A 13,374-nucleotide genomic window follows, 5' to 3' on the forward strand; every position below is an offset into this window, starting at 1 on the left:
TTCGATTCCCAGCATCCCATATGGTCTCCCGAACACCACCAGGAGTAATTCCTGAGTGCATGAGCCAGGAGTAACCCCTGTGCATTGCTGGGTGTGACCCAAAAAGCAAAAAAAAAAAAAAATCTATGTGTTCATTCTAACATTGATAAATAATTAAATTAACAAAAGAGAGGGGTAAAAAACAAATATTGTATGCAGAAGAATTCTATGTAATTTATATATTCCACCTGTGGAGTAATTTATATATTCCACAGGTTCAGAAACCTAAGTTTCCATCTTAAAAGTGGATTGTGAGGTCAGGGTGATAGTACAGTGGGGTGTTTGTCTTGCACATGGCAAACTTGGATTTGATCCCCAGCAATCCACTTGGTTCTCCTGAGCACTGCCTGGAGTTATTCCTGAGTGCAGAGCCAGGAGTAACCCCTGAGCATCTCTAAGTATGACCCAAAAAGACAAAAAAAAACTTAAAAAATAAAAAAGAGGATTGCATATAGAGTTTTACTTCCAGTGAATACAATTTAAAAAGAGATAGGAGAGTAACCATGGAAAAAACTATTACTATTTCAGGCCAAGTTGCCAAGACATTTTCAACACTTATAAATAATTTATATTATATATGCCCTTGACATTATGTTACTAAAATGACATTTACTCTTGTGGTTCCTCAAAATCTACTCAAAACTCTCAATCTTAAAATATTTATGAGAAAACAAACCAATTTCAATAAAGGGTCATCTAACTGATATTGCTTTAAACTGGGAAAATCATCATCAAAAAAAAAGAGGAATCTCTGAGGCATTATCAAAGCAGTAATGAGGAGAAATAAGCCCAGAACAAAGTTTAAAAAAAAAAAAAGGACATTAAATTAAAAACAAAGGAAATTTGAATAAACTAAGGACTGTTGTTAACAATAATAGATTGATACTGGTCCATTCATTATAACAAACGGATGACATTAACGAAAGGTATTGACAGTAGAAAAAAAAAATGTGTGAGAGTAGAAAGGGAATGGAAGAGATGGAACCAGAAGAGGATATAGAAGAACTCTCCACTATATTTCATCTTTTTTCTAGAAATATAAACTTTTTCTCTTTTTTTAAGCTTTTTTTAAGCATCACTGAGCCATGCTCAGGGGTTACTTCTGGCTCAGAAACAGTCAGGAACTACTCCTGGTGGTGCTCAGGGGAACATTTGGGATGCCGGGAATAGAACCCTGGTCAGTTAAGCTGTACTATCTCTCAGGCCCCTAAAACTTTTAGTTTTTTTAAGTTTATTCACTGAACTATAAACATGCTTACTAAGCCATTTAAAACAGAATTCAGCATATGATTTGTTTTGAAATCACTATCCTGGGTAACCAGACTCCAGATCTCAATTATGTCAGCTGCAATGCAGAAGCAAACACAGTTTGCTGGACAATGGGCAGCAGAGCCCAGAGGGAGAATGAGGAGCCACGGAACTCAGAATCGGCAATTGGAAGGGACACAGTAACTGAGGGAGTAAACTGCAGCTAGAGATACCTGGAACTAAATCTGCCTTTCTTTACCTGTGGTGAACTGAGCAGAGAAGCTGATTTGCAGAGAGAACAAAGACAGACCATTGTAGGAATTTGGCAGCTCAGGAAAAGAGATTGCGAAAGGGAGAACCCCCCTTTCCTCCCCCATTCCTAGAGGCTCTCCAGATACAATTTCTGGTAGGTGCAGCTGTGTCTAATTTATCTGTGTTCTATGAAATACATGCTCCTCCTTAAGTAAACCCCTTGCCATTAATAATAATAAGATAAAATTCAGTGTCAAAAAGATACCATCTGAAAGAATCTGCCATTCTTATTAATTATGAAACTACAAAACTATAATTTTCTATGGAATCAATTAGCAGAGTATAAAATAATAAAATCTCCTTCATGGTCTACTCCAGCAACTGCCTTAATTTTTTTTTCCTTCCCATGCAGAGCTAATCTTGATGAAAGTTCTCTGAATTTCTATTTGCTTATTTTCTAACAATATGATATTAAACTATATGTAATGTCATTTATGCCTATTCTTACAACTTCAACAATGGTGCACCTAAAGCAATGGACCTTTATCTGTTATTTTACGTTATTTTAGGAAATGTATAATGTCTTATTTGTTCCTCCCACTTAAGAACAACTTCTTCGCATTCATTCCATTCAATTTCCTTGTTTTTTTTTCCCCCAGTCTCTTCTGGTATGTGTATGTGTACACTGTGTGTGATCTTATCTTGCTTGTGATTGTTAATATTTTTAAAGTTTTGTTAAACAAATTCATTTTGCTCTGTATTTTTCTCTCTGCTTCACTTTAGCTGATGGATTCAGTGAATACTATGTTCTGATATAGCCCCAAATTTCTATTTTCAGTTCTAATATTTTCCTACGCTCTACCCTGATCTTGGAAAATATTATCCTACCTACATTTGTATTTTCACCTGGCATCTCCACTCACACAAAATACATATGGGAGGGAAGAATAGTCTTTTTTTCCCTAACTTTTTATATGCCTCTATTTTCTGTCTCAGAATTTGGTAACACTTAAGACAATATTGTTGTCATGACAATACTGCAGAATGTAACCAACTTCATGTTCACTTCCAGTATAAAGTCACTCCTTAATTTTTTTAATGTTTGGTCTACAATACTATTAATAATTGTTTCTCATGGACATAATTCCAACACCACACCCTTCCCCAGTGTGCCTTAGTTCTTCTCAATACATTCACAAAATTTTTCTCAAATCTGCTGAATTTTTATCTATACCTGGAACTACAATCCAAGTTTGAACCATCATCTCTTGCCCATATTCCTGCAATAAATGTACATGAATATCCACATTTCCATGCTTCTCCCTCCAGCCCACTCAATCTTACTATTACTAATTCAAAACACTTTAATCACTCCCTGTTACTTGAGATCATCTAGATGATTCGATTTATGGCTTCCAGATCATTCACAATCATGGCACTCTTTAGCTTTTCAGTCCACATTCCTGTTGCTTTCCCTTCTTCTACTCTTACAATACTTAACTGTCATCAATCTCTCAAACATCTATGCTCCTCCATCTGCAATCATTACTTAATTCTGTCTAATTGTCCTTAAACGTCAAGGTTCAATCTAAATAGTCCATTCAAAAAAGGCTTCTTTGGATCTTCAAATCCTGCATAGTCAACTCTCCTACATATTCCCAAAGAGTCTTTTTGCTACTCTCAAAACTTAAGATATACACACAGAATTTTAAATTTTTAGTTATCTAAGCACACTGCACATTAAACTCCAAGATCTCTGGATGTGATGAGAATAATTTTACTTAGTATTCTCTCCCCCAAAACACTTCTAATGATTTAATACTCAGAAAATATTTGATATGTGACTGAGAGATTGGAGAAAACAAGGGCAGGGGGTTGAAATTACCCAAGAAAATACTTGAAAGGTGGAAAATCTATTTAAATTTAAATTTAAAAAAACCCTCTCAGGACTAAGTTATTGCTTTGCCAGAACTTTTGATTCTAACACCTCTCATAAATAACCTTGGTTTTTACATAATGAAAAATTCATAAAGAATGCCCAGGTTTTAAGTGAGGATTTTCTAAAAGAATAATATCATTATAAATTGCAACAGTCATGTTAATCTCCTAATATCATGTTTGAGTTACACATGAATGGACAGGACCAAAATTCCAGACATCAAAGTATTCAACTTTGATAATAACAGTTTGGAAGTAACCAGACAACTGTTGAGTAAGGATATACTGTCAGCAACTGAAGGATATACTAAGAATTAACAAACACATATCAATAAGACTATGACCACAATTCAATGTGGGATGAATAAATGAATCAACTTCTGGCTCAAATATCATTTAGACACATCTGTTCAACAATTGAGGAAGACCCAAAAGCTTCAAAAAAAAGATGTAAGTCAGACTAGGAAGGTTCAAGTATTAACCCCTATGTGCATATAAATATATATAAATTATCAAAATGATAAGATATATTATCATACTTATGTTCCAGAGAAAAAGAGAAAATTTTAAAGATGCTGCAAAATTTATTTAGAGTCCAATATAAGTACTGTATTTTCTCTCAATAAGTTTTTCTCACTAAAACGTAATAACAACTAAGCAGTTTTAAAATGCCTTATTTATACTTTCTTTTGGCTATGGAAAATTTTATTTATAATTTTAAAGTATAATCTTCTAAATTTTAGAAAGTCTTACTTTGCTACTACTGTTTTATGAATAACAATGTCTTTTGTGAAGAATAAGCATCAAAATAACATTACTGTCAATCTTCATGCTGTTTGTATCACTTGTTGTCCCATTGCTCATCGATTTGCTTGAGCGGGCACCAGTAATGTCTCCATTTGTCCCCATCAATGGTGTCTGTTCGTTCCAGAAACACAAAGAGCCTCAAACGGTTCATTCAGGGCCTTGATAAAGAAGTCAGACCATCTCATAAGTGGGTGTCCAGGCGTTCTTTTGACGTCCCGTGGAATCCAGTCGGTAACAGCTCTAGTCCAGAGGTCGTCTCTGTCATTACATGTCTGGCCCATCTGATTTTTGATGCCTTGGCAAATGAGAGAGTGTCCCTGATTCTTTTTTTTTAAAATTTTTATTAGTGAATCACCTTGAGGTACAGTTACAAACTTAGGAACTTTCATGTTTGCATTTCGTTTACATCCCTCCACTAGTGCCCATTCTCCTGCACCAATGTTTCCAGTATCCCTCCCACCACCCCCATCCCACTCCCACCACCCCACCCTGCCTCTTTGGCAGGGCATTCCTTTTTGTTCTCTCTCCTGCTGGATGTTGCAGTTTGCAATAGAAGTATTGAGTGGCCATCATGTTTGGTCTATGGTCTACTTTCGGCGCACAGCTTTCAACCCGAGTGTGTCCTCCCAACATTCTCTACTAGGTGTTCCCTTCTCTATCTCAGCTGCCTTTTCCCCCAACATGTGAGGACAGTTTCCAAGCTGTGGGGCAGACTTCCTGGTTCTTATCTCTAGCGTCCCTGATTCTTGACCATTGATGGAGGTCGATCTGGATTCTTTCTTTTACTTGAGTGAAACGTGATACTCCAAGCATAGCTCTTTCGATTGCTCATTGGGATACCTGAATTGCATTCTCATCCTGTTTTCCTGTTTGCATAGGGCCCAGGTCTGTGAGGCATATGTTAATGCAGGAAGAACGGTGGAGTCGGAAAGATGTCCCCGGAACCAGAGGTTCTTAACAACTTCTTCCAGGCTCTTGAAAGCGTTCCATGCCGCTCTCTTACTTCTGCACAGTTCTGGTGCCAAGTCATTTATCATGTTGCGTTCTCAACCTAAGTACACATAACTGTTACATTCAAAAATATTTGTTCCATTGAGGGCAAATGGAAGGTCAGGAATTAGTCTGTTTCTCATGAACATTTTCTTCATGAGATTCAGCTGCAGTCCCACCTTTCCACACTCACGGTCGAAGTCGGCCAGCATTCGTGCTGCTTGGTTAATGTTTGGTGTTATTAGAATGATGTCATCAGCAAAGGGGAGGTGGTGTAATTACCGAACATCTATGTTCACTCCCATCCCTTCCCATTCCAGTCATCGCATGACACTCTCGAGGGTGGCACTGAAGAGTTTCAGTGAAATGGTATTACCCGTCTGAACCCTTCTCTTTTTTTTTCTTTTAAGATTTAAGGTTTATTAGAGGTAAGTAAATCAAGAAGTCATGTTATAGTTTCATGAGCAGCCACGGAAAGATTAGAAATTTAATTAAAACATATTCTAGTTTTAAAATAAATGTAAAAGAATTGGATATACTTAATATAAGAAAGAAGGGCTGGAGCAATAGCACAGCGGGTAGGGTGTTTGGCCAACCCGGGTTCGATTCCCAGCATCCCATATAGTCCCCTGAGCACCACCAGGAGTGGTTCCTGAGTGCAGAGCCAGAAGTAACTCCTGTGCATCGCCAGGTGTAACCCAAAAAGCAAAATAAATAAATAAATAAAAATAATTAAATATAAAAAAGAAAAACAGCATATGTAATACAGATATAAATCAAATAATTAATATGCAAGTTCAAGATAAATTCATCAAAATCTTGATTAACTTTAAAGAAAATATTACTCTAATCATTAGACTGCCAGATTTATCATAAACACAAATAGTTTTGATATAATCTCCCACAAAAATACTTAAAGGGTATATAGAAAGTTCAAAGTAAAATATAAAGTTTCTTGTTATGCTAATAAAATACATTTTAAACTTAAAATGATTAGGAATAGTCACGTTTTACATGACAACATATTTAATTCACCAGAAAGACATTATTCTAAATGTATTATCATTCAGTAACATAGTATTCAAAATGATTTCAATAGTCAGGGTCTCCAGAGTGGATTTTGTTTGTTTTATCTGTGGTTCAGATCAAATCTGAGTTCCTTATTGTTTCAATGTTCCATTTATTTCCTTACGATGTGGCTGTGTAAGGATGCCATTTTCATAATTCATTAAATTTCACATTCTACTTTTGAATCTTTATTTTTAAATGTTTTACCACAGAAAGAGTTTAATTTTTTTTAATTTTATTAAATCACTGTGAGATAGTTACAAGCTTTCATTTGGGTTACAATCAGACAATGATCAAACACCCATCCTTCCACCAGTGCACATTCCCCAACACCAGCATCCCCTCTCTTAACATCAATGATCATTTCCTTGTAGAATGGTGAGATCCTGGTGGTGAATCTGTAATACAGGTCGAAGAGGATCCTCATATACAGAGTTTGAACACCCTGCTTGACTACAGTTTCGATGACCAGTCTCAACAGAGTCAAAGGTCTTCTTTAAGTCGATAAACATTAGACAGAGCATTAGGTAGAGGTCTTTATGCTACATTGTCACTGCCGTTCCATTGTTCATTGATTTGCTCAAGTGGGTACCGGAAACGTTTCCATTGTGTGGCTTGTTGTCACTGTTTTTGGCATATCCAGTATGCCACAGGTAGCTTACCAGGCTCTACAGTGTGGGCGGGATACTCTCGGTAGCATGCCGGGTTCTCTGAGAGGGATGGAAGAATCAAACCAGGGTCGGCCACATGCAAGGCAAATGCCCTACCCGCTGTGCTATCACTCCAGTCCAACACAATTTAAAAATAAAGTGATAGCTAAGATCTTCCTTTTGACTCCTATTGTATAGCCCACACTATGATTTTAGTCATTATTGATTTTTTATAAATTACGGCAATATCAAAGATGAGATATGATTAATACTTTATCAACTTACAATTTCAATTGCATTTTTCTTTCACTGATGTTATATTTACTTACATTATTCACAAAATCATTCCATTAGCAAACAATTATGCTGTACTGTGTCCCAACTGCTGTAGACAGTCTAACTCTACAGATCTATATTAGATTGTTGCAAATCCTCTACTCAATGTCTTCTGTATAGATTTGACCGACCACATGTTCAACGTCACTGACAACCTATTGAGTCCAAGAGTGCTATTTAACTTTCATTTTTTATCTCCAGCCTCCCTTTCCTTTTATAAAAAAAGGAAATAACATTTTCATAACAAGTGCTCAACAAGTACTGGTTTGTCAAATGAATAAACTAAAAGTAGGAGATATAAATTCCTTAATCCTTTGCTTACCATGCACCACGTCTTACATTCTATATAAAGAGAAAATTAGTTTATATTTGACCACCAATCTTTACCCATAATATGAAACTACCAGACTACTAATTTCTATGTGGTGTGAGACATCTTGGCATACTTTTCTTACATTTGTTAGTTTATTCCTAGGATATCTACATTTCTACATTAACTCAGTTTTTCTTCAGTCTTTTGTGAACACAATTTTCCTATAAACTTTAAAGTTGTTGCTACAAATAGTGATCTATTTGATGAAAAATACTACTTGACAGACTAATTATATTAAATTATTTAATAACCACAAATCTTTAAATAAATCATAAGTGATATAATTCATGTGCTTATTTTTAGTCCTCAGATTTTGTGGGGTTGTCAATATATAGGATTGAATTACAGCAACATTATTTCTGCTATATATACTAAGGTTGCTTGGAATATTTATTTGAAATTGCATATAGTCAATTGGCAATTATGTTGAAGCAATCTAGACTTCTTTAAAACTCAAAAGCCCATTCAACAGTAAGGTGAACTTTAAAATATATGGAAATAGTGTCTCATCGAAGACTGTAACTACATGGTCTTTGCATAATGTTCCTACTAAATTAAATAGTACAGATGCAGAATTTTATGGGGAAAAAAAACATTTAAGTAGCCCCTGGTAAAAACAAGAGTTTTTCAGATGGTTTCTCTCAAATATAAAATAAAATAATTACTTAAGCTTATATTTTCTAAAAATTAATATTTCCTCATAATTTCCTGCAAAAGAATGTATAAGACAGGCCTACCTTTTAATTTACACTGATAAATTTTGATAATTTGTACATTTTCCATTTATTCACATAATTCTTAAATTCAAGTGGGGTTTCTTCTTTGAGAATTTATTTATTAAGCTTTTTTGCATTTTTCTAGAACTTGCTTGGCTTAACATTTTGTAAAGTCCTTTTTAATTTCAGCACATAAGAGGACTCCTCCTTAGGCATAGTAAATCAAATATGAATGCTGTAAAAGCAAGTATAATTGTGAAATAGCTCTGAAGAAAACCTAGAGTCATATATTTGCTTCCTTTAAAGTCTTCACATGTTGGTAACTGGCTGCACTTACTTAGATGCAAATGTTAAATAACACAGCTTTCCTTTATGAAAAACTCAAACACTCTAAATCATTAGTTTCAAAGAAAAGCCACAAGTAAGCCCTGAGTACCACCATGTGTAGCCCACTCTCCACCACCCCTGACAAAATTCTTAAAACTTGTGCTTTCTGAATAATCATTAAAGAAATGAACATCTTAGAGAAACTTTATCATAGATTTATAACTGTCACTGTATCACTGTCATCCCGTTGTTCATAGATTTGCTTGTGCAGGCGCCAATAACATCTCCATTCATCCTAGCCCTAAGATATTAGCAGCCTCTCCTTACTTATTCTTCCCAACAGTGCCACACTGGATGCTCTTTCAGGGTCAGGGAAATGAGACCCATCATTGTTACTGTATTTGGCATATGAATACACCACAGGGAGCTTGTCAGGCTCTGCCATGTGGGCTGGATGCTCTCGGTAGCTTGCCGAGTTCTTCAAGAGGGAGAACTAGACAATAAGAGGTTGGGTGGCCGCATTCCCTTCTGGGAGCTCTGCTTTATAGTCTCTGGATCTTGACCATTCGTAGGATTACATGGCGGGGGCAGTTTGCGGGTGTGACTGCAAAGCTACTGGAAAATGGGGAATCTGGGTGGAGGAGGCCCAGTCCCTATCTGAGCAGGCTTAGAGATCTCAGCTTCAGGTCCTGCACACCTGGGTTCCTCTGCCAGTTCCTTCAAGCGTGAGGCTCATCAGAGTGTGTGGAGAGGAGCCTTGAGCATGGCTGTGGCTGGGTTCCAGAAGTCTTCAGCTACCAGGGCTCTGTTCGGGGCGGGGAGGGAAATTCAACCTGCCCCACTTCGAGAGGTTCCGGTGAAGACAACCAGGCACAGGGGCAGGAACAGGTGGTGGCCCTGGTAGCCTTCAGAGTCAAGAGGATTGCACTAGGGGACGCCTAATGTCTCTTTGCAGGGCAAGATGCTCAGAATTCCATGACTTGAAGCTTGTGATCCTGGTTGCACTGTGGACTTCAGCCCAAGTGTTTCAGCTTCCTCCTGTGGTTAGAGGAGTGGGGGGAGGTAAAGTACTTCCTTTCTGTCTGTTTTCTGCCTTGCTGGGGATTGATCCCAGGGCCTCATTTGTGCAGGACCTCATTTATGCTCCACCAGCTCTTTCTTTTCCCTGTTTGCTGAGAGGAGGACTGGAGCTATAGCACAGCAGGTAGGGCGTTTGCCTTGCATGCTGCTGTTGACCTGGGTTTGATCCTGCCCACATGGCAGAGCCTGGCAAGCTACCTGTGGTATATTCAATATGCCAGAAACAGTAACAACAAGTCTCACAATGAGATGTTACTGGTGCCCACTCAAGCAAATTGATGAACAACGGGACGACAGTGCTACAGCCCTAATATCACTTGTATCACTTGTCATCCCATCGTTCATCCCATTTTTTTCATGTGGGCACCAGTAACGTCTCCATTTGTCCCTGTTGCATGCTAATGTAGCCTAATGGCGTCTGCTCTCTTATTTCTTAAATAAAATTATTTAACTTAAGTCAAATAATTAAGGGCTGGAAAGATGGTACAGAAGGTAGAGCACTTGCCTTGCATATGGCTGAGTCAGGTTCTATTCCTGGCACCCTATATGCCCCCCTTCCCCAGCCCAGCCCTGCCAGGAGTGATCCCTGAACGCAGAGCCATGAATAATCTCTGAACACTGCCTGCTGTGACCCTCAAGCCAACAAATCAAACAATGAAATAAAGTGTAATCATGCTCCCAGATCAGATAATTTACCAAATCTCTCCTCTCCCCTCTGCATGCACACTCTCTTTCGGGCCTGCAGGGGAAACCAATATACAATCCGCAAGGGTGGGGTGGGCCTGGGGGTGGTCACTCAGCAGTGCTCAGAGGCCAGTGGAATCTTGAGGGAATTAGATGTTGACCACAACCAGATGGTCAGCCTGAGGTGGAGGTGAACAGTGGAGCAGCAGAAAAGATGATGGAGCTGGAGGATGGGCAGTGGGGAAGGAGGATGACCAGCCATGGAGTCAAATGGTGGGAACTGTGAGGGGATGATAGAGATAAAGATGGGGAAGGAGAAGGTAGTGGAAGATGGAGCTGTTGGGTGATGGAGCTTCCAGATGATGGAGCTGCTAGATGATGAATCTGCCTGATGATGGAGCTGCTGGATGATGGAGCTACTGGATGATGGAGCTTCTGGATGATAGAGCTTCTGGATGATAAAGCTTCCAGATGATAGAGCTGCTGGATGATGGAGCTTCTAAATGATGGAGCTACTGGATGATGGAGCTGCTGATTGATGGAGCTACTGGATGATGGAACTATTGGATGATGGAGCTTTTAGGTCATGGAGCTGCTAGATGAAGGAGCTGCCGGACGATGGAGATGCCAGATGATGGAGCTGCTGGGTTTTGGAGCTACTGGATGATGAAACTACTGGATGATAAAGCTGTTGGGTCATGGAACTGCTAGATGATGGAGCTGCCAGATGATGGAGATGCCAGATGATAGAGCTGCTGGATGATGGAGCTGCTGGATATTGGAGCTGCCAGATGATGGACAGCTATCATAAAATAGGAATCATAGAAATAATATGTCATGCTTGGAGAACAAGGTTTGACTTGCTGAAACAAATTATCTGAAGAAGGATGTGAATGGTAAGAGAGAGAAAGTGAAGTAAATATCCACCATGAGGAATGGAATTTGAAACGGAGAGTTTTGTCACTCTAGCAATGTGGTTCATGTAGTTGTAGCTGGTTTGACAAACTCAGAAGACTTGACAGAAAAAAAAAGAAAAAAATTTGAGGGAGATGAAATTTTAAAAGTAAAATTTTCATTTTTTTCAAATCATCTTAAACATAAATCTTACATTTCTGTGGTCTTTAATAAAATTGCATACTATCATCTCATAAGATCAAAAATTTTATGACTATACATGACAAATGAGCTGGAGCGATAGTGCAGTGAGTAGAGGGTTCACCGTGCAAGTTACCGACCCAGGTTCAATTCCTCCACCCCTCTCGGAGATCCTTGGAAGTTACTGAGAGTATCTCACTCCCATGTCAGAGCCTGGCAAGCTATCAGTGGTGTATTTGATATGCCAAAAACAGTAACGACAAGTCTCACAATGGAGACATTACTGGTGCCCACTGGAGCAAATTGATGTGCAACGAGATGACAGTGATACAGGATACAGTGATATGTGACTAATACTTTATCATGCCTCTAAAATTACGACTACGTAAAAATAACTGAATTGTAAGAAATTTTGGTCAGCTGAAAAAATGATGACAAACCAGGATGTTTGCTTTTCTCATTTGGAGGAGTCCAAAGTTAGACTGGTATGCAGGTCTGAATACGTTTTGAATTCTAGGCTCCATCTTCTTTAGACTCAAATGTTTTTAACACATGGTTGTCACTTCATCATCACAAAATGAGTGCCTAATCCAGGCATAATTACATCAGTGTCCCAGGAAGTTAGGGCGATAAAAGGCAGAAAGCATGTCGTAGATTACCCTAATAAATGTATATATATATACACATATATATGTATATACATATATGTATGTGTGTTTTGGGGTCACATGTGGCAATGCTCAGGGCTTACTCCTGGCTCTGAGCTCAGGGATCATTTCTGGCAGGACATATGAGGTGCTAAGATTGAACTCATGTCAGCCATATGCAAGGCAAGAGTCCAGCCCACTTTTACCATCTCTCTAGTCCTGTCTCTCTGCTTTTTAAAAACATTTTACAGAAACACCACCAGGAAATACACTCATATATTATTTTCCATCACCTAGAAAATAAGGAAACCACTAGCTTCAAAGAAAACACATTATTATTCTATTGTAGGATTGTACCCTTGTAGGATTTTTCAGAACACCTCTTATATCTACACACTAAAATCAAGTAAAAAGTAACAATACCTTATTGTAACCATAAAAATAGACATCAGGTGGGGCGACAAAGCTACATGGAATAGAACAGCACTAGTTTAGAGTTGCGGGGGTTTGGGTCGTTCTAAAATCACCAGAGAATATTTTACAAAAGATTCTACTCCCAAATTTCTAATTAGAGTATACCATACAAAGCTTAGTAAGTTGTTCTATAAAGTTCTTCTGTTGATTCTGAAATATGCAGGTTGAGACCATTGAAATATATCACAAATTTCTCATTGAATCTTTTATAACAGCAAATCTTATTGTCACTGTTTTGACAATATTCTGTCAAAACAATGTTTTAGTATTCACAAGCCAATTAATGTAATATACCACAGCTATAAAAAGAAAGACAAAAGCATATCCTCATGTAGAGATGTAGACATGAAGAGAAAGCGTTGTATAAGATCAGGCACAAGACAAGTTTGCCCACTCACCACTTTACTTAATAAAGTATTGAAAGTCCTGCCCTTAGCAATTAGGCAAGAAAGAGATTTTAAGGGCATCAAGACAGAGAAAAAAGTCAAACTATCACTATTTGTTGATAATATGATATTCTAAAAAAACCTTTAATACTCTACAAAAACTCCTAGAAATAATAAATATTACAATAGCCTACAAAATCAAGACAAAGAAATCCACAGCATTATTCAAACAATAAAGGGAGAATTTTTTTAAAGGGAGAATTT

Source organism: Sorex araneus, chromosome 2, assembly GCF_027595985.1.
Source record: "Sorex araneus isolate mSorAra2 chromosome 2, mSorAra2.pri, whole genome shotgun sequence".
NCBI classification, from domain to species: Eukaryota; Metazoa; Chordata; class Mammalia; order Eulipotyphla; family Soricidae; genus Sorex; species Sorex araneus.